Source organism: Mesoplodon mirus (assembly GCF_964341445.2).
Source record: "Mesoplodon mirus genome assembly, chromosome: 9".
NCBI lineage: Eukaryota > Metazoa > Chordata > Mammalia > Artiodactyla > Ziphiidae > Mesoplodon > Mesoplodon mirus.
The window spans coordinates 52,446,090-52,469,306 of record NC_138985.1 but is presented as its reverse complement, the minus strand read 5'-3'; positions in this window follow the sequence as shown (position 1 = coordinate 52,469,306).

Below are 23,217 nucleotides of genomic sequence, written 5' to 3'. Positions count from 1 at the left end.
AATATTGGTGCGTTTAATATTGTACCAGATGTCTCTGATACTGTGCTCAATTCTTTTTTTTTTTTTTTCTTTATTCTGCTCAGTGGTAGTTATTTCCACTATTTTATCTTCCAGGTCACTTATCCTTTCTTCTGCTTCAGTTTTTCTGGTATTTATTCCTTCTGGAGAATTTTCAGTTTCATTTATTTTGTTGTTCATCATTGTTTGTTTGCTCTTTAGTTCTTCTAGGTTCTTGTTAAACATTTCTTGTATTTTCTCCATTCTATTTCCAAGACTTCAGATCATCTTTACTATCATTACTCTGAATTATTTTTCAGGTAGACTGCCTATTTCCTCTTCATTTGTTTGGTTGGTGTGTTTTTATGTTGCTCTTTCATCTGCTGCATATTTCTCTGTCTTCCCATTTTTTTTAACTTACTGTATTTGGGGTCTCCTTTTTTCAGGCTGCAGGTTCATAGTTCCCGTTGTTTTTTGTGTCTGCCCCCAGTGGGTAAGGTTGGTTCAGTGGATTGTGGAGGGGACTGCTGCCAGTGTTCTGGTGGATGGGGCTGGATCTTGTCTTTCTGGTGGGCAGGGCTGTGTCTAGTCATGTGTTTTGGGGTGTCTGTCACCTTATTATGATATTAGGCAGCCTCTCTGCTAATGGGTGGGGTTGTGTTCCTGTCTTGCTAGTTGTTTGGCATGGGGCGTCCAGCCCTGGAGCTTGCTGGCTGTTGCTGGATCTCAGTGGTCAGACAGAGGTCTCTGGGAGAGCTCTTGCCAAGTGATGTTACATTGGGCTGGGAGGTCTCTGGTGGTCCCTTGTCCTGAACTCGACTTTCCTATGTTGAGGCTCAGGCCTGACTCCAGGCTGGAGGACCAAGATCCTGTCAGCTACACAGCCAGGTACATGGGGAGTTTCTTGCCTTTTGGGAAGTCTGAGGTCTTCTACCAGTGTTCAGTAGGTGTTCTGTAGGAGCTGTTCTACATGTAGATGTATTTTTGATGTATTTTGGGGGATGAAGGTGTTCTCTATGTCTTACTGCTCCGCCATCTTGAAGGTCCACCAGTATAAATGTTTTAAAGGGGCTATTGAGTATAAATATAACATGGAAATACATCTAAGCTACTAGAAGAAAATATGATATCTCATTTCAATTTGCTTAGTAAAAGAACAGTGGAAAACAGTCACACAAAACATTGAAAATGAATATAGTGAATAGGTTCCCTAATAGCAGAATTGTAAAAGAAAACATTCAGCTCACAATAACTGTCATTGACTTTTTAAAAACAATGGCTCTTGCTTGAACACCAGTTTGAGCTAGCATGAAGGATTTTATAGATGTGATGTGCATAAATAGCCTTGATGAGAAGTAGACATATGAATGTATGTGTGTGTATGTCTGTGTGTGTGTGTTCAGACTTTGGCAATTGTTTAAAAATTTTATGTGTAATACTTTTATTTAGAAAAATAAATGTACTTGAAATATGTCTAGTATGATAAAATTTTTAATTTAATTTTAATCAGTTTTACTTACAATATAAAAACTGAAGCAGTGTGTTATGAGCCCAATTACAATATGTTCTTTCAAAATTCATATACTAAAATCCTAACCCCCAGTATCACAGAATGTGAATGTATTTGGTGACAGGATCTTGAAAGAGGAAATTAAGTTAAATAAGGTCATATGGGTGAGCTCTAATCCAAGATGACCGGTGTCCTTATAAGATGAGGAGATTAGAACATAGACACATTACAGAGGGAAGATCATATGAAGACATAAGGAGAGGACAGCTATCTACAAGCCAACAAGAGGACTCAAACTAAAACCAGCTCTCCTAACACCTTGATCTTGGACTTCTAGCCTCCAGAACTGTGAGGAGACAAATTTTTGCATGTTTAGGCCACCCACTCTGTGATACTTTTTTATAGCAGCCCTAGGAAATTAATACACAGTATAAAATTTATTTCTATTAAGTGTAACTTTATCCTTTTATGGGACTGCATTTTACTTTAACATTTGAAAATTTAACATCCAAGTTGGGATGTGGTGTAAGTTTAAAATATACTCTGGATTTCAAAGCCTTCCTTGGCAGAAAATAATATAAAATATATATACTTGTAGTGATTACATGTAGAAATTACAATATTTTCCATGTTTTGTTTTATATATTTATATATTTATTAGGTTGGATTAAATATGTTATTAAAATTAAGGTCACTTTCTTTTATTTTTTTTAAACATCTTTATTGGAGTATAATCACCTTACAATGTTGTGTTAGTACAACATTGTGAATGTACAACAAAGTGAATCAGCTATATGTATACATATATGCCCATATCCACTCCCTGTTGTGTCTCCCTCCCACCCTCCTTTTCCCACCCCTCTGAGTGGTCACAGAACATGGAGGTGATCTCCCTGTGCTATGTGGCTGCTTCCTACTAGCTAACTGTGTTACATTTGGCAGTGTATATTAGTCCATGCCACTCTCTCACTTCGTCCCAGCTTACTCTTCCCCCTCCCTGTGTCCTCAAGTCCATTTTCTACGTCTGCATCTTTATTCCTGTCCTGACCCTAGGTTCTTCAGAACCTTTTTTTCTTTCTTCTTTTTTTGATTCCATATATATGTTAGCATACAGTATTTGTTTTTCTCTTTCTGACTTACTTCACTCTGTATGACAGACTCTAGGTCCATCCACCTCAGTACAAATAACTCAATTTCATTTCTTTTTATGGCTGAGTAGTATTCCATTGTATATATGTGCCACATCTTCTTTATCCATTCATCTGTCAAAGTGTTTTTCTTTTTTAATGTGGCTTTTAAAAAATCTTTTTAATATAGCTACCAGTAAATTTAAAATCATTTATATTGCTTATATTTCTATTGAAAAGCTGTGTTCTAGGCATTCCTCTTGGCTCTAATATGACGAAAAAGGAAAACTAGTTAGTAGGAGAGTAAAGATGAGCTCAGATCACATATTTTTGTGCTTAGCATGAGTCATGAAGTAATAGCTCACCACTAATTTTAAGTCAGACACAGGTGCTACCACAGATATCTCATTTTTTGTACACCGTTTTCCCTGATCCTGAATGATGGTCACTATATATATTTTTCTAGCATCTCTTTCTGATGTACATTGTAAAGAGATTTTAAATATTATGTTTCTGACTTTTTAACCAAATAATTAAGTTTTAAATATTTTCTATTCTGAGCCTATTATTGGTTTCCAAATCCAAGAAAATAAATTAATATACAAATGGAATTTTACATGTCTCTTTGCCAAAAAAGTAAATAGTATGCTTTCTTTAATTATTTACCACATCAAGTGTCTCTATGGAATCATTTTCTTATTATAATTACATCCCTCAAAAAATGGACCAAAATAGAGCGAGCCTAAACTTTTCTGCTAACACGAAAGATTAGTAAAAAATAACTGTAATGAAAGAAAATGGTCTCTTGATTTTAGAGAGTAAAGTTTACCACTTAAAAATAAAAGACCTAAGAACAGGGTTTAAAAAGCAATTTTTAAAAACAGCACATTGCCCATTGTATGCCATTGTCAAGGCTTCTGAATAAAAGGCAAATCCTCAAAATAATTCATGTATATTAATGATTTTTTAACAAAGGAAATATCTTAGTTAAAGTAAGCAGGGGACTTTCCTGGTGGTCCAGTGGTTGGGACTTCTTCCAATGCAGGGAGTGTGGGTTTGATCCCTGGTCGGGGAGCTGGGATCCCACATGCCTCAGAGCTAAGGAACCAAAACAAAACAGGAGCAGTGTTGTGACAAGTTCAATAAAGACTTTAAAAATGGTCCCCATCAAACAAATCTTTAAAAAAATTTTAAAAAGGAGGAAATTTTAAGTATTAGTTCGTTCCGCAGGATAATCTAGTAAAATATCATGAACATTAACTTTTATCTAGTCATCGTTAGAGAGTAGACCGAGGTAACGTATCCAGAGCAAGTATGCCTCATCATCCTTATGACCTTCTGTTCTATTAATTAGGAAGATCACCTTCACTCTTCTTGATAAATCCCACAAAGTGGTCTGTTCTGGGCCTACTGAACATTTTACATTGATAAAGCAGGTGTAATGAGTTCCGCTTCACAGATGCAACCTTGGGCTCTTTTGACACATTTCCTGAAAAGATCACCAGTTATTATGCAGGTAATGAAGCAATAATTCATTACTTGATGTCTTCCTCTTAGAAGCTCAGGAACTACACCTATCTGTCTAAAGCTTCTGAAAATTTCCAAGTAAATATCTGTTTCAGAGTATTTAATAATACAAAAATATATTTAAGGTTCAGTTACATTGTCATGAAATGCATAAGAGGAAAGCTAGTCATTAAAACTCATTAGTCTAGAAATTGCTTCAGTCTGTTTTTGTGAGTTACTTTACAAAGTCCCAAGACCTACCTACTGTTATAGACTCAGTGGTAGTAATGAGGCTCCGTGAACAAAATAACGATGCAAAAGCCATTTGGCAAATAATATATTTAAAATTGTGGACTTAAAAGAATATTTTCATAAGAGAAGTCCTTGAGTGTAGTGATGTTGGCACTTACTGATGTAGGTGAACTACCTCAGATGTGAAGCATTGAATTCATGTTTATATTCCATTTAATATTTCACAAACATCTTATATTTTGAATGATAATTTTTAGTCACAATATTTTCTATGAATGCAAATGCTTTAAAACTAAGTTATCATTCTTGTTCTGTACTTTATCTGCCAAACAAGCATATTTGTGTTTTAGGAAGAGGGGTAAATAAAATTAATAAAATAAGTATGCTGTGACCAGTGATAATTATTGATAAATTTGTAGATTAAGGAGACTACTATCTCAGCTTTAAGAACAGACACAGCCCAAAGTGAAGGGATAGAAAAAGATATTTCACACGTAACTAATCATCATGGAATTGAAAATCAAAATCACAATGATATATCATCTCATATCTGTTAGAATGGCTGTCGATCATCAAAAAGACAAGAGATAACAATTGTTGGCAAGGATGCGGAGAAAAGGGAACCATTGTGTACTGTTGGTGGGAATGTAAATTGTTATAGCCACTATGGAAAACAGTATGGAGGTTCATCAAAAAATTAAAAATAGAACTACCAATCCCAGTTCTAGGTATTTATCTGAAGGAAATGAAAACAGAATCTCAAAGAGATATCTGTAATCCCATGTTCATTGCAGCCTTATTCATTGTAACCAAGATGTGGAAACAATCTAACTGGTGTCTGTTAATGTGGGAATGGATAAAGATGTGGTATCATACAAAGTTGTGATATTGATAGATAGATAGATAGATAGATAGATAGAGTTAGATTGAATATCATAGAGTATTATTCAACCATGAGAAAGAATAAAATCGTGCCATTTGTGACAACATGGATGGAATGCTTGAGGGCACCATACTGAGGGAAGTAAGCCAGACAAAGACAAATAGTGTATGATATCACTTATATGTGAAATCTGAACGTATAGAAACAGAGAGTAGAGGGTGGTTACAAAGGGCTGGGGTGGGGTGGGGCAAATGGGGAGATATTGATCAAAGAATACAAACGTCCAGTTAGGAGATGAATATGTCCTGAGGTTCTAATACACAGCATTTTGAATGTAGTTAACAATGCTATATTACATACAAGAAAGTTGGAATAAAAGCAGAGTTTTGTGTCATTTGCTTCTTATTTTCATTTTCTATATGAAAACAAATGCAAGTTATATATCCTCTATTTTCCTTTTCAGAATACAGGTATTTTCAAAGTTAGGAAAAACTCATCTAACTGGTAAATTGAATTATAATGTAAATGCATTAAAAGTGCCCACTAAAGGAAGCATAACATAAATATAATGAAACTGACCATCTATTCTGAACACTTTAATTTTATATACTCTGAGTTTCTCAAACCAGAACACCTCTGTATTTCTATTAATCATTCATTAAATATAAAATGATTCCCAAGCTGGTGAAAACAGGAATACCTAAAGGGTAATTGTTTGAAGTTTCAGGCTTTCCTGACTTTACTTCTGTGCTCTCATGTCCTTGAGGAAAAGAGTCATAGTTATTGAAATGGTGATACATTCTGTCAACTTCTCATTCACTAAGGAATTGATAAATTGTAATACATAGGGCTTTTAGGCATAAGATTAAAACAGAGAAAAGATACTATGGATGTTGTGTCAGAAGTAAATAGAAATTTCTTTAATCTGATGTCTGATATAAGAAAGATGAAATGAAGGATACTTCAAGGTCAGAAATATACTCATTGGTTAGTATTGTGGGTTAGTAATCAGAGCAAATCATCATTAGGGCCAGACAAGTGGATGAGGGTTCTAAAAAACACTTTATCTCGGTGCATTGGGGTGTTGGTGGCAACTTGGCAGGAATTCTTTCTTTGGTGGATCAGATGCTTCAGAAGTTCCCAGGAATTTTATGGGTGTCAGTTTTCACCAGTATACTTATACTGGAGAGAACAGTGACATAATAGGAATTGATTCCTGCTCTGAGCCTGCCTCCTCTTTCTGTATTTGCTGTTGTCATAGCAAATGACACAAAGTTGCATCACACACTGCACAGCTTCTCTCTCTAGCAGAACGGACCATTAGGAACCTATTACAACACTGCATTCTTTACTTTGCTTCTGCTCCATTCTTTCTTCCTCCATCCCTCTACATGTCACTCATTGATCTCTGCCGTTGGTCACTGTTGATATATGAAGGTATAGAATCTGGAGATGGCCCCTGCTCTGTGTAAAGCACCTGGTTCAGTTCTACAGGTGTTAGATTGCCCCCAACCACTTGTTATGAAATGCCCCATGACATGACCTGCTCATGCTTACATCTCTTTCTTTGAGCCTGGAGTTACTTTGAAAAATTCCTACACTTATACCTCACGGGTTTCCATGATCCCTCTAGCTCAGAGTTGAAACATTGGCTAGTCAGTCTTGCTTCTTCTTACAGTACAATCCATTCTACTACATATGCAAAAGCTCCTTAAACAGGCAGGCACTTTGATTTCACCATTTCCTATTTTTCAGGACTACACATTTCTTTTGGTCATATTTTCCCATTTTTAATTCATTTCAGTGGGATTTTGAAGGAGTGGAGTAAATATGGGAGTTCAAATCTCCCTCATTGCTTTTAGGATAAGATTCAAATCAAAGTAGGACTTAAAAATTCTTCATCCCTGACTGACTCTTATCTCACATACCCTTACACTCCTCCTTTAGGCTTTGCTTCGTTTAATTGCTCAAACATGCCAAGACCTCTCAACTCTTTAGGTTTTTGAACCTGCAACTCTTCCTGCCAACAACCATATTAATCTTGTTCATCACCGATTAACTAAAACCTAGGACAATGTCTAGTAAAAAGAAACTACTCAACAAATATCTATTGAATGAATCATCTTTGAATAATATAATTAAAGTATTGTACATTAGACTTTAAAAAAATACAACATCATAGCTTCCTCACTATAATTTTCTACTAGCATATGTACAACCAATACTCTCAAGTGATATTTTTTCATTTTAACCAAAATATAACATGAACTACAGTTAAAATATTTTATGAAGTACAACTTTAAATGAATAAAATGTATTGGGGAAACCATACATGAAAATCGCTTATGCTACCAATTCTCCCAGAGACAGGTCTCTCTCGTGGGAAATTAATTACTTATCACAATATTAGATATTGTACATTTTATACAATATGTTCATCAGCATGAGAGTCCTATAGTATATATAGCCATAAGGTATGCATTCCTTTGAAAATCTATTTATTTAATTATTGGTAATTTACTCCACAGTGCAGTCTGCCCTTTCTCACCTCAGCTGGGCCATAAATATTGAGTGGTTGTCCTTCTATGTATTTTGTTACTACTCTCAATCCAATTCCCCACATCTACAATCCTAGGAAGGGAATGCATTAACTGTACGTATATATATATATATATATATATTTTTTTTTTTTTTTTTTTTTTTTTTTTTTTTTGCGGTACGTGGGCGTCTCACTGTTGTGGCCTCTCCCGTTGCGGAGCACAGGCTCCGGACGCACAGGCTCAGCGGCCATGGCTCACGGGCCCAGCCGCTCCACGGCATGTGGGATCTTCCCAGACTGGGGCACGAACCCGTGTCCCCTGCATCGGCAGGCGGACTCTCAACCACTGCGCCACCAGGGAAGCCCATGTATGTATATTTTAATGATGGTCAACTCTGAAAGTTGGTGAGTTGAACTCTTGAGAGTTTAATTATACTTATCTTTGGATGGAAAATATTGAGTTATAACTGATACATATATTTCAGACTTGTATTATTTTTTCATAAGTTGCATTGGAGCAAGAGAAGAAGCTATAAAAGTACGAGTGGTTAGCTTTTGAAGAACTTTTTTTTTTCTGTGTTAAAGAATGTGCACTTTATTATGTAATAAGTAAATATTTTTAGGGACTGAGACAAAAATTTTATTAGCTGTGTAAGCTTCTTTCCCAAAGGATCAATCTTATAGAAATATGGTCTAAGATCTTTTTATTGGCTAATTTAGCACTTACATAGCACTGATTAAATTCTATTTACACTTTTAAGTTCTTTAACTATATTAAATCAGATAATCCTCACAATAGCCCCATGAGTTAGCTGTTATATTTATCTCCATTTTACTAATGAGAAAGTAGGCACAGAAACTACAGGTATTTGGTGCCATAGTGGGATTTGAACCCAGGCAATCTGTTTCCAGAGTCCACATTCTTTGCTACCATGCTACAATGCCTTGATTGTTTTGTTGATAATGTCTTCAATATAGAAATAACTTTTTAAAATAAATTGACAGAAATAACCGTACATTATATTAGTTGGAGCTTGTATTTGATGCATCTGTGTATTTGTTGACTCTCAAATGACTATATAAATAATGTCCACTTCTTCTACATAGGCAACCAGACTCCCAGTCCTGGCTCTTCTCTACCTCTCCAGCTTTACCTCTCAACTTGCTTCTGTTTGCATCTTTGCCTCAATCATACCTAAATTGGCATGTTATCTTTATCCTTACCTTTAGCCTCTGCTATGGCCCTCCTAGTAAGCATGGAACTTTAAGATTCATTCATAATACTTCTGTAAAGTACTTACTGACCTTCAAGATTGAATTGCTGCCTTTGTCTTTTGTGACCCATGTATAGAATATTATCATAGTGCCTATTACATTTTATTGCACTCATCTTTTTTCATACATCTATCTCTATTTTACTGTGAACAAATGAGGACTGGAACTCTGTCTTATTATGTTTTGTATTTCTAGCACAGTTCCTAACACAAATTGGTAGGCAATGGATTCTAGGCTAATGCATGAACAAATGAGTGAATGTATGTGTAATGAGTGTGTCTGGGATACTGTCATTGGGACATAATAGAGTGCCCCAGTGTGCAAATACAAAACATGGATTATTGATGGCACCTGTCCTAGTTTAACTTAAAATGGTTGGCCCCAGTGATGTTATTTATGCTAGCAGAGCTCAAGCAGTTCTATAGACCCATTTTGTTAGAAAGTTTCTTTTAACAGGGGAGAATAACTGTCAAGATAATAATTGTTACCTGCTTGTAGCATCAAGGGCTCACAGAACATGGACAGTCACTTCTTTTTTTTTAAATTTTTTTTAAATTTATTTTTGGCTGCATTGGGTCTTTGTTGCTGTGAGTGGGCTTCCTCTAGTTGCAGCAAGCGGGGCTACTCTTCATTGTGGCGCACAGGCTTCTCATTGCAGTGGCTTCTCTTGTTGCCACAGGCTCCTCATTGCAGTGGCTTCTCTTGTTGCCACAGGCTCTAGGCATTCGGGCTTCAGTAGTTGTGGCACACAGCCTCAGTAGTTGTGGCTTGCGGGCTCTAGAGTGCAGGTTCAGTAGTTGTGACACACGGGATTAGTTGCTCCACAGCATGTGGGATCTTCCCGGACCAGGGCTCGAACCTGTATCCCCTGCTTTGGCAGGCGGATTCTTAACCACTGCACCACCAGGGAAGCCCCTGGACGGTCACTTCTATCACTGCCTCAGTGATCACCTAACCTCCCTACTGGAAACTGACACTACTACGAGAAAGGCTGAAGCTGGTTTTGTAATCCATGCCCGTTCTCATTCTTTTATAATCCTGGGCAAGGGCAGACTAGTAAAGGAATATTCCTTAGAGTCAAGAAACTGACTTGGATTTGCTAAAAGAGTACATTAGTCTTGCTCCAGCTAAATTCAATTAGAACCCTTGTGTGAAGTTCTAACTATTATAGAATTTTCTTCCTACCAAATTAACTTCTGGTAGATTGTTTCTTCTAACAAGGTGAGAATAAGTACATTGTAGTTTACTCAGTAAACTCAGTCAGTTTTAAATAAAAGCAGTAGGTACTCAACAGATTCTAATATACAGTTTCTAACTAGCAAATTTTTTATCTGGAAAACTTTTATATTTTAGCCTAATGCATATAATGTAAAACTTAGGGTACATCAGTATATCATATTTCTTGATCAAAACAAAACATAAAACTGAGGACTTAGACTTCATGGTTATACAAAAATTCCAAAGCTGTTTTCATACAAATAAAAGTAAGGTACTTTAGAAAAAAATTGTTTTTATTAAATAGTGACTCATGAGATTTAGAACTAAGATTAAATCAGGAATAATAACTTCTAAATGCCAGAATTTCCATATCCATATCAAAGTAATTGGTTATTACTTTTCCTTTGTTAGTGAACTGGCTGTTATTTTTCCATATGAAATTTAAGAGTACACTTGCTTATCATCACAGAGTAAATATGAGTAATGCCATGACTATAATGATGACAGTTTCAATTACATTGCTATCTCAGAGTATTTTTAAAAATCCCTCCAACGCCATTTTAATTTAACAAAACTTTGAGTGTAATTTACTTATTTTGCCACACCTTCAACCACTGTTTTTTCTTCAACTTATCATCAAACACTTGAAAGAACAATTTCTGATTACTTGTTTCTCTCCTTTTATCCTACAACTGATAACTATCTGGCTTCAGCCTCTGATAGTCACAGGAAAAATTAATACTAACATCACCAATTACAACATGATTGCTAACTACAGTAGACTCATATTGGATTTTATTTTGCTTGGTTTATATATAATAATTCCCTTTTTTGCAATCCACTTTTTCTTTGTATGATATTACTAGTTACTGTCATTTTAGGCAGGACAAGATAGGCCATGTTTCAGTGACAAGTGAACCCTGAAATCTCAGTGGATTAACATGGTCAGATTTATTTTTGCTTATGTCAGTTTCAATGTGGGTTGTTTAGGGAGTTTTCTCCTTTTTTTTTTTTTTTTTTTTTTTTTGTGGTACACCGGCCTCTCACTGTTGTGGCCTCTCCCGTTGCGGAGCATAGGCTCTGGATGCGCCGGCTCAGCGGCCATGGCTCACGGGCCCAGCCGCCCCACGGCATGTGGGATCTTCCCGGACTGGGGCATGAACCCGTGTCCCCTGCATCGGCAGGTGGACTCTCAACCACTACGCCACTGGGGAAGCCCAGTTTTCTCCATCTTGGTTCTACATCATCTGGAGCATTTGGTCTCCCAGGTTACAATAACAAGCAAAGAGAACAAAGGAGGAAACATATTGGCTCTTGACTTCCTTAGGTCACTGTTGCTTAGAGTCTGTTGGCCAGAATTATTCATGTGGCCCCATCTAACTGCAAGGAATTGTTTGGTGACATATTTGGAGGGTACTATCTATCTGTGCTACCCCTGGTTTTTAAACTACACTAACTGCTACACTAGCACACTAACTGTTCCTTTTCCATCTCCTGGTCCTCCACTCAAGCCAGGAATCTCTTTTCAGTTGTCTTCTTTTAGACTGAAAATATTTGCTAAGTGATTCACTTACTTTATCTGGCTTAATATCTGTCTTCTAATGAATTCCATTATGTGTCATTGACTTTTGCCATTTTTCTAAGGTTTTGACATATATCCTCATGCTTTGCCAATGTCAGAATCTGAAAATGCCACACACAGATCAACAAAATCAACATGTTTAAGACAAATGATCCCCCATCCCAAACTTTCTCCTCCTTTTTGTGCACATCCAGTCACCTAGATAAATTTTTGTATTCATAGTAAACTGTTTCTGTCCCACTCCCCACAACTCCAGTCAAATATAACTCCTCAGTTACATACAAACTTTAATCTCTACTCCCACTGTCATAGCTTAAGTTACCACTTCTCACCTAGACTCTTGAAAAAGCCTCTTTAACTGATTTTCTCTCTCCCTGTCTTCTCATTCTTCTTGAGTTATTGATTCATATGCCATGCTTGTATTAATTTCCTTAAATTTTGTCAAGGTAAACAATAAGGTTTAAAGGTAGAAATGGCTTATATTTCAAAGGGCTTTTTGCCTGTGCTAAAGAATATGCATTTTATCTTGTCAGATTGAATATTTTTGAGGACATAAACATGAACAGGTTTTGTTTTTGAAATCATCATGTTGACAGAAATAAAGAAGCTCTCTTAAGAGGAGAGAGTATCAAAGGAGAGAGAAAAGTTAGGAAGCTATTTCAAAAGAGGTGATATAGAGAGGCTGTTATTATTTTTCAGTAAACATGTACTTAAAGTTTCAGTATAATGTCAGTGTTCCACAAGTTGAAGACCATCATTACAACATAATTCTTCATTAGTTATATTCATATATTTTAAAAATATGCTTTTCAGAATATAAAGACTTTTAAAATAAAAACTCAACAACCGTTAACCTCTGTGGCAGGAGGTAATACTACCCTTTAAATCTAGCATTATGATGAGGTTCCCTTGAAATAAGGTTATTTATAATTATTCTTTATATAAAAATGACCTCTTTTTTCCAACCGAACTAATCAAGTCAGCTGACCTTGGCTAGTCTTATAATATCCTCCTTATGAAAAGCATAGAACATGCTTCATAAGCATGAAGTCACAAATCTTAAGAGATTATTTCTAATTCAAATTTTAAGACAGAGACTCAAAATCAATTCCTTTTCCTTGCTATATATGCTTTGATTATTAATCCATGTAGCTTCTCTTTTTGAAATTAATTAGTTTTGAAAGTGTCAAAATTCTTAAGGCTTTTTATAAAATGGATATGTAGGTTTAGATTTATTTAGTCAATGTTTTTATAGTAAGTAAATTTAGGGAATATACTAAAAGGAGCCTAAACTCTTCTGGACATAGTAGAGCCTAGAAAGATCACCGTGTTCTACTCAAGAGAACTATAAAGATTAAATTATCTCCATAACAAAAAACTTTAAAAATTATTAAGGCTGATATAATCAGAAATTTTATAAAAGCAACTGTCAGTTTATAGTCTGAAATGGAAAACAGCAACATGTATGGGTTTATTTGAAAATAAATGTCAACACAATTCAAAGAGCTATGTTAAAAGGAGGTTTTCTAAAAGATAAAATGTTCCAGATGATACCTGTGTAGGAAATTTTTCATACATATGTACTCTTTTCTGCCAGCATTGCCAATCCTAAGTACGAGACTTTCCAGATGGGACTGAAGAGATTTTAATATGTTGTTTTATTATATATGTCATATATTTTTGTTTGTTTTATTTTGTTTTATATTTAGAAGCTTAATTTAGATAGAATACAGTAAGCTGTACTTATTTAAAATACGTGACTTAATAACTTTGGATATATGTATACACACATGAAACCATGGTCACAATCAAGATAGTGATCATAGACATCCCTCCAAAAGTTCCCTTGCTCTCCTTTGTAGTCCCCAAATTCCACACCTCCCTACATCCCCATCCACCCCCAAAAAATCATTGATCTACTTTTTGTCACTAGAAATAAGTTTGAATTTTTGCGTTTATATACATAGAATTTAAAAGCATGTACTCTTTTTTGTCTAGTTTATTTTCCTCAGCAAATGTTGATGCAAGTATAAAGAGATCTTCACATTTTATTACTGAGTAGCACCCTACTGTAAGGACACACCACAATTTCTTTATCTATTCAATTGTTAATGAACATTTAGCTTGTTTCAAGGATTTGACTACAAAAAATGAAGCTGCTAGACACATTTGTCTGTGTGTAAAACTTTGTATGGACATATGATTTCATTTCTCTTGGGTTAAAAACCTAGGAGTGGATGGACTGGATCTTGTGGTTGGTGTTATGTTTAACTTTTTAAGAAAGTGCCAAACTATATTACAAAGTGGTTGCATAACTTTTCACCCGCAGCAGAAATGTATAAAACTGCCAGTTTTTCCACATCTTTGCCAGCTCTTGCTATTGTCAGTTTTTATATTTTTAAACATTCTAATAGGCATGTAGTGTTATCTCATTTTTGTTTAACTTCCTATTTCCTTAGCAGCTAATAACACTGAGCATCTTTCATATGCTTATTTGTTTTGTTTTGTTTTTTTAGATTTTTTTTTTGATGTGGACAATTTTTAAAGTCTTTATTGAATTTGTTACAATATTGCTTCTGTTTTATGTTTTGGTTTTTTGGCCGTGAGGCATGTGGGATCTTAGCTCCCCGACCAGGGATCGAACCCACACCCTCTGCATTGGAAGGCAGATTCTTAACCACTGGACCACCAGGGAAGTCCCCATAGGCTCATTTGTTATCCGTCTATCTTCTTTGCTGAAATATCTGTTCAAATACATTGCCAATGTTAGTATTGAATGGTTATTTTATTAAGTTTTGAGAGTTTTTATACATTCTGAATATGAGTCCGATATCAAATATGTCCCTTGCAAATATCTTGTTACAGTCTGCTTATTTTTCTTCTCATTTTCTTAACAATGTTTTTAGTAGAACAGAGTTTTTAAATTTGACATTCAGTTTATCATTTTTGTTTCAAGGATAAATTATTCTTTTGGTGTCATCTGTAAGAAATCTTTACCTAATGCAAAGTTATTACTAGAAATATTGACAGTGAGTTTTATAGTTCTAGGGTTTACGTTTATGTCTGTGATCCATTCAAATTCATTTCTGTATGTACTCATGGTATAGATCAAATTTTTTTTTTAACTTACAAATATCCAATTATTCTAGCACCGTTTATTGAGAAGACTACTATCTTTTCTCCACTGAAATGTCTGAACATTTGTTGAAAATCATTTGTACACATATGCCTGGGTCTGCTTTTAGACTCATTTTTGTGTTCTATTGATCCATTTACCAATCTTGACATCAATACCACACACTCTGTAAAATGAGGCATTAAAAATACATTTTGAAAGTAAGCAGCATTATTCCCATAATTTTGTTCTTCATCAAAGTTATTTTGGCTATTCTAGGAAATTGAATTTCTATCTGCATTTTAGAGTTAGCTTTACAATTTGAACTGAAAAGTATGCTAAGAATATTGATTTGCATTGCAGTGAATCTATGGATCAAATTGTGAGAACTGGGATCATAAAAATATTGAGACTTCCTGCCCAGGGTCTTGTTCTAGCTCCCCAATTATGTAGTTTTTTTTTTTAAACAAAATTTATCTAAGCAATTTTTATTGTATTTTCTGTGTACAGGTATTAAACATCTTTTGTGGATTCCATCCCTAAATATTTAATACATTATATGTGATAATATAAGAACTGTTATTTTATTTTAATTTATGATTGTTGCTGGTATATAGAACTACTATTAGTTTTGTATGGTACTGACAAGTTGCTAAACTCATGTATTCATTCAAGTGGCTTTAAAAACTATATTCCCACAGATTTTCTAAATAGACAGCCATGTCATATTTGAATAAAGAAAATTTTGTTTCTTCTCTAATCTTTCTTCTCTATTGTTTTTCTGATTTGTATTTCATTGATTTCCAAAATGATCTTATTTTTTACTTTCTTCTGCAACTTGGTGTTTAATTTACCCTTAAACAGTTATTTCCTAGGGTGGAAGTTGAGCTTATTATTTTGAGAACTTTCTTCTTTTCTAATAGAGAATAATAGTGTTATAAATTTGCCCATATGCATTATTTTGTTGGCATTCCACAAGTGCTTAGGTGACATGTTTTCATCTTTGTATAATTCAAAATAATTTCTAATTTCAACTTTGATTTATTTTTTGACCTATGATTTTTTTCTTTGAGAATGTGTTATTTTATTTCCAAATATTTGCAGATTTTCCAGAGATTTTCAGTTATTTATTTCTAAGTTAACTCATTTGTGATCAGAAAACATACTTTTATAGATATTAATTCCTTTAAATTCATTGCACTTAGTTTTATAGATCCGAATGTCATATATTGTGTTAAATGTTCCATTGCACTTGCAGAGAATGTGTTCTGCTGTTTTTTAGGTGGAGTGATTTATAGGTCAAATGGGTCAAGTTGCAAGATAGTTTTGTGAAAAAGTACTTGCTTTTTGTTTTTTCTGATTCTTCAATCAGCATTTGAGAGGGGGAAGATTACAGTCTTTGAATTGTGAGTTTGTCTAGATCTCCTTTCCATTGTCTCAATTTTTGATTCCTTTATTTGGGAACTCTGTTATTAGATGCATTAATGTTAAAGATCATTATGTCATCTTGATGAATTAACCTTCTTAACATTATGTAATAACCTTCTTTATAAGTGGTAATATTCTTTGTTCTCAAATTTACTTTGATACTAATGTAACCATTCCAACTTGCTCTTGATTTGTGTTAGCATCATATGTCTTTTTGCATTTTCTTACTTTTAACCATTTTTAAAATTTAAAGTGTGTTTTTTATAGGCAGCATGTACTTGGGTCTTTCTTTTGTATCCAATATGGCAATCTCTGCCTTTTCATTGTAGTGTTTAAAACACTTAATGTGAATAGTAATAGAGTTAGGTTTCAGTCTATCTTCTCACTTGTTTCTTATTTATTTTATCTTTTCTTGTTCCCCTTTTCCTCTTTTTTGGTCTTCTTTTGTATTGGCTATTTTTATGATTATATTTATGAATCTTTGTTGTCTTAGTTAAAACTCTTTGTTTCTTTATTTTAGGGCAACTTTATTTCGTTTTTGTTTTTTTAAAAGGAGCTCTGCCTCTTGTTATTTTAATATTTATTTATTTATTATTATTTTTTTTGGTTGCATTGGATCTTTGTTGTGGCGTGCGGGCTTCTCTAGTTGTGGTGGCAGGTTTTTTCTTCTCTAGTTGTGGCATGCAGACTCCAAGGCACATGGGCTCTCTAGTTGTGGTGTGCAGGCTTCAGAGCGTGTGGGCTCTGTAGTTTGCTGCATGTGGGCTCTAGTTGAGGCTTGTGAGCTTAGTAGTTATGGCACGTGGGCTTAGTTGCCCCATGGCATGTGGGATCTTAGTTCCCTGACCAGGGATCGAACCTGCTTCTCCTGCATAAGAAGGCAGATTTTTTACCACTGGACTACCAGGGAAGTCCCTAGGGCAACTTTAGGGTTCATATTATACATCTTCAAATTATCACAGTCTTCCTTCAAGCCATAGTAAACCACTTAATATTTAGTATAAGAATCTTAAATACTATACTTCAATTTCTGCTCTCCCAGATGTTAGTCTATTTTTTTAATATTCTAATCATATTTTTTTAATATTCTAATCTAATATTCTAATATTATAATCCCCATATTGCATTATTATTACTTTTTATCTAAACGGTAAAATATCTTTTGAAGTGATATAAATAATAAGAAAATATCATATGTTTACCTATATGATTACTATTTCCAGTGCTCTTATTCATTCTTTTGTGTTGATCTGTATTTACACCCAGTATCATTAACACTTCCTTAACATTTCTTAGAGTGGTGCACATCTGCTTATGAGTAATTACTTCAGCTTTTATGTGCCTGCAGAAAAACCTTAATTAAGCCCTTGTATTTTGAAAATATGTTTGCTGAGTATAGAATTCTAGGCTGATTGTTTCTCCCAATTTTAATACTTTAAGGACATCACGCCATTATCTTTTCATTTTCAATTTTTATTGTTTCTGAAGAGAAATTTACTGTTACCCTTATCTTTGTTTCTTTATACATAACATATGTTCTTTCCCTGGCTAGTTTACAGTTTTTCCTTTATCACTTGATTTGAGTGATATGACTGTTAATTACCTTTATGTGGTTTTCTTCACAATCCTGTACTTGTTGAACTTCTTGAATCTGTGGGTTTCATAGTTTTCATAAAATTTGGAAAAAAAATTCATAGTTTTCATAAAATTTGGAAAAAATTTTCAGTCATTATTTCTTCAGAATTGTCTTCTGTTACCTTATTTCTCATACCTTTTTATGACAAATTGTATACATATAAAGCCATTGAATTTGTTCCACTGTCCACTGATGCTATTTTCATACTTTATTGTTCCCTTTTGATTTTTTGTTTCATTTTGGATAGTTTTTATTGCTATACTTTCACGTTAACTCATCTTTTCTTCTCTCTGTTTTAATCTTCAATTAATCTCATCCAGTACATTTTTCTTTTCTATTGTACATTTCATCTCTAAGAATTTGAATTTGGCCTTTTTAATATGTCCATATCTCCACTTTGCTTTTTGAACATATACATACTTCTATAATAACTGTTTTAATGTCTTGTCTGCTAACTCTGTTATCTATGTCAGTTCTGGTTTGGCTTTGATTAATCTTCATTATGGATCATATTTTCCTTCTTCTTTGCATGCCTGGTAATTTTTTTTGTTGAATTGCAGGCACTGTATATTTAATCTTATATTTGCTGGATATTTTTAATTTCTATAAATATTCTGACATTTTCTTTGGGTTGCAGCTTAGTTATTGTCCTTTTCTAGAAGTAGGAACACAGCAGTGTTTAGTCTATGGCTCCTTATTCCCCCATTACTGAGGCATTATTTTGAATACTTCTAAATATTCTTCTGAATACCAATACTATTCTCAATATCCTCTGAATACTCAATGCTTGTGAAGTAAGAGGTTTTCCAGTCTGGCTTGTGGAGATACACACAAACTACATTTTGTGACAGCTGGGAATGCTACCTTTAACCCACTTGGGAGGTTCTTTACACAGCATTAGGTTATTTCCTCAGATATATAAACTGATCAGTACTCACCTAAATACTCAAATGGGACCATCTTCAGATCTCAAGAGTATATTGTGCAACTTGCTTCCTTTAGTGTTGTGTTTTATGAGCTTGAGTAGTCTTAATCTCTCTGGACTCTCAACTCCATCTCTTAAACTCAAAGATTCCACTGGACTTTGTCTATGTTCCTTTGTGCTACATTTTGCCTGGATACTCTCTCTACATCTGGGATGCATGAACGATCCACCTCTCCCCCACCCCCTCTATCAGTGATCATTATTCTTCATTGCCTAGTGTTCTATGGCTTGAAACCATTGTCTCATATATTTTGTCCATCTTTTGTTTGTTTTTATTGCAGGTGGGAAATAAATTTAGTCTTCTGTTACTACATTTTGGACAGAAGAGTAAATCCTTTATAAGACTTTTAGTTGCCATTAAATAATCACAATATTAGATAACAATTTTGTGCACTTTGTCCCAAACACTTAACTACAATATACATAACCAACAAGTCACTGGTAAAGTCTCAGTTTCAATGAAAATCATGTATCTTTACTTCCTAAGTTTTCTGGTCAACAAAAATAAACTACCCTGATTAAAACATGGACTCAGAACATTCTACACTATGACAAATATGTTATCCTAAATACCATATATAGTTTACTATAAACAAAGAGCAAATACAGAATTTTTTGTACTTGTTTAATAAAGTAGAACATGATCAGATTTTGTTTTATGTAAAATTCTCCCTAGCAGGCCTTTTCAGAATTATGGGTGTATTCTCTACTCTCTTGATAATCAAGCTGAAAAATCTAATTGGATGATTTGGATATCTTTTTGAAACTTTCCCTCTTCACTTGTACAGGTTTGATAGACCACAAAGAAAATAAAGCCAAATGGTTTGTCTTTATGACTAGCAGAGTTCTGGAAGAGTTTGTGTTATAATCATTCACCCTACATCAGTTGACTCTCATACCAAGGAGAGAAGCATCCAAATTGCACAGCTCACAGCTTTCAAATTGTCCTGCCCACTAATGCAGAAAAAAAGCCTATGACCAAACATCCGACAGTTACTTACCATGTCTTTTTCCTGGGTCTTGGGCAAACTTCATCCAGAACTGCTGTTTCTCCTCCTTTCTCACAGTGAATGTTGAGGATATTAATGCTGGCCCTTATAATGGCAGTTTTAAAGTTATTGTGACAGCTCTAAAAGGGCAAATATTAATTGTATTTAAAAAAGAAACATGTTGGAAGTCCTTTCTAACTTGAAAAATAAGTAACAGTGAAATTTTCCTATCTCTGAATCAGTCTCATTTCTTTTTTCTATCATTTTTCTTATTTTCTTTTACTCTGTATAAAACCTCCCTATCATTCAACTCTAGTTCATATCACATCTTTCACAGATTTTTTTGAACTTAATTAACTGTATATTATCACATATATTTGTTGGGTAAACTTCTATTTTACCTATTTTGATTTTAAGTGCTTGCATATCATACAATTTTGGTAGAGCTAAGTCAGAAGTCTGATGGTTGAAGCTAAAGTTGATCATCCCTCTTAGTTTTCTCAAGATAATCTTAGTGAATATCTGTTGTGCCAATGTAAACTGCACTGCTTTCAGCTTTCAAAAGTGTCTTGGTTTGGATGATATCTGTCCACCTAGTTTCACCAAATAGTGAATCAAAAGTAATGCAGAAACATTGACGACTCAAACAACACAGGAAATTCAACATGCAGCAACTATCCAAACTTGGAGGGGACACAGAAAAGCACAAAGAACTTTGATTTAGAGTCAAAATAGATCCTCTCTTTTCCAAAATCAAATCTCCTCCTCCTCATTATCCTCATCACCATTATTCTCCGCCCTTTCCTCTTCATTATCTTCCTCACATTTTTTTTAAATTAATTTTTTAAGTGTTGGAATATATCCTAGTTCTAAGAAGGATAAAATGATTTTTCTTAACACATATTCACTCTTTTTTAAAAATTAAAATTTATAACACCACAAAAATGACCTTTCAAGGACTTCCGGGTAAGATGGCGGAAGAGTAAGACGCGGAGATCACCTTCCTCCCCACGGATACACCAGAAATACAGCTACACGTGGAACAACTCCTACAGAACACCTACTGAACGCTGGCAGAAGACCCCAGACCTCCCAAAAGGCAAGAAACTCCCCACATACCTGGGTAGGGCAAAGCGGAGAGGTCCGCACACAGAGGATCGGTGCCGAGCGGCATTCACCAGCCCGAAAGGCTTGTCTGCTCGCCCGCCGGGGCGCGCAGCGCTGGAAGCTGAGGCTCGGGCTTCGGTCAGAGCGCAGGGAGAGGACTGGGGCTGGCGGCGAGAACTCAGCCTGAAGGGGGCTAATGTGCCACAGCTAGCCGGGAGGGAGTCCGGGAAAACTCTGGAGCTGCCGAAGAGGCAAGAGACTTTTTCTCCCCTCTTGGTTTCCTGGTGCGCTAGGAGAGGGGATTAAGAGCGCTGCTTAAAGGGGCTCCACGGACGGGCGCGAGTCGCGACTGAAAGCGCGGAGCCCAGTGACAGGCGTGGGACGCTGGGGCTGCTGCTGCCGCCGCCAAGAAGCCTGTGTGCGAGCGCAGGTCACTGCCCACACCGCCCTTCCGGGAGCCTGTGCAGCCCGCCACTGCCGGGGTCCCGGGATCCAGGGGCGGCTTCCCTGGGAGAACGCACGGCGCGCCTCGGGCTGGTGCAACGTCACGCCGACCTCTGCCGCTGCAGGCGTGCCCCGCACTCCGTGCCCCTCCCTCCCTCCCGGCCTGAGTGAGCCAGAGTCCCCGAAGAGGCTGCTCCTTTAATCCTGTCCTATCTGAGCGAAGAACAGACGCCCTCCGGCGACCTACACGCAGAGGCGGGGCCAAATCCAAAGCTGAGACCCAGGAGCTGTGAGAACAAAGAAGAGAAAGGGAAACCTCTCCCAGCAGCCTCAGAAGCAGCGGATTAAAGCTCCACAATCAACTTGATGTACCCTGCATCTGCGGAATACATGAATAGACAATACATCATCCCAAATTGAGGAGCCCGGAGTCAGTGCTGTGCCTCTGAGGTGGGAGAGCCAACTTCAGGACACTGGTCCACAAGAGACCTCCCAGCTCCACATAATATCAAACGGCGAAAATCTTCCAGAGATCTCCATCTCAACACCAGCACCCAGCTTCACTCAACGACCAGCAGGCTACAGTGCTGGACACCCTGAGCCAAACAACTAGCAAGACAGGAACACAATGCCACCCATTAGCAGAGAGGTGGCCTAAAATCATAAAAAGTCCACAGACACCCCAAAACACACCACCAGACGTGGACCTGCCCACCAGAAAGACAAGATCCAGCCTCATCCACCAGAACACAGGCACTAGTCCCCTCCACCAGGAAGCCTACACAACCCACTAAACCAACCTTAGCCACTGGGGACAGACACCAAAAACAACAGGAACTACGAACCTGCAGCCTGCAAAAAGGAGACCCCAAACACAGTAACATAAGCAAAATGAGAAGACAGAAAAACACACAGCAGGAGAAGGAGCAAGATAAAAACCCACCAGACCTAACAAATGAAGAGGTAATAGGCAGTCTACCTGAAAAAGAATTCAGAATAATGATGGTAAAGATGATCCAAGATTCTATTTCCCAGATCCAAAATCTTGGAAATAGAATAGACAAAATGCAAGAAACAGTTAACAAGGACCTAGAAGAACTAAAGATGAATCAAACATCGATTAAAAACACAATACATGAAATAAAAAATACTCTAGATGGGATCAATAGCAGAATAACTAAGGCAGAAGAACGGATAAGTGAGGTGGAAGATAAAATAGTGGAAATAACTGCTGCAGAGCAAAATAAAGAAAAAAGAATGAAAAGAACAGAGGACAGTCTCAGAGACCTCTGGGACAACATTAAACGCACCAACATTCGAATTATAGGGGTTCCAGAAGAAGAAGAGAAAAAGAAAGGGACTGAGAAAATATTTGAAGAGATTATAGTTGAAAACTTCCCTAATATGGGAAAAGAAATAGTTAATCAAGTCCAGGAGGCACAGAGAGTCCCATACAGAATAAATCCAAGGAGAAATACGCCAAGACACATATTAATCAAACTGTCAAAAATTAAACACAAAGAAATCATATTAAAAGCAGCAAGGCAAAAACAACAAATAACACACAAGGGAATCCCCATCAGGATAACAGCTGATCTCTCAGCAGAAACTCTACAAGCCAGAA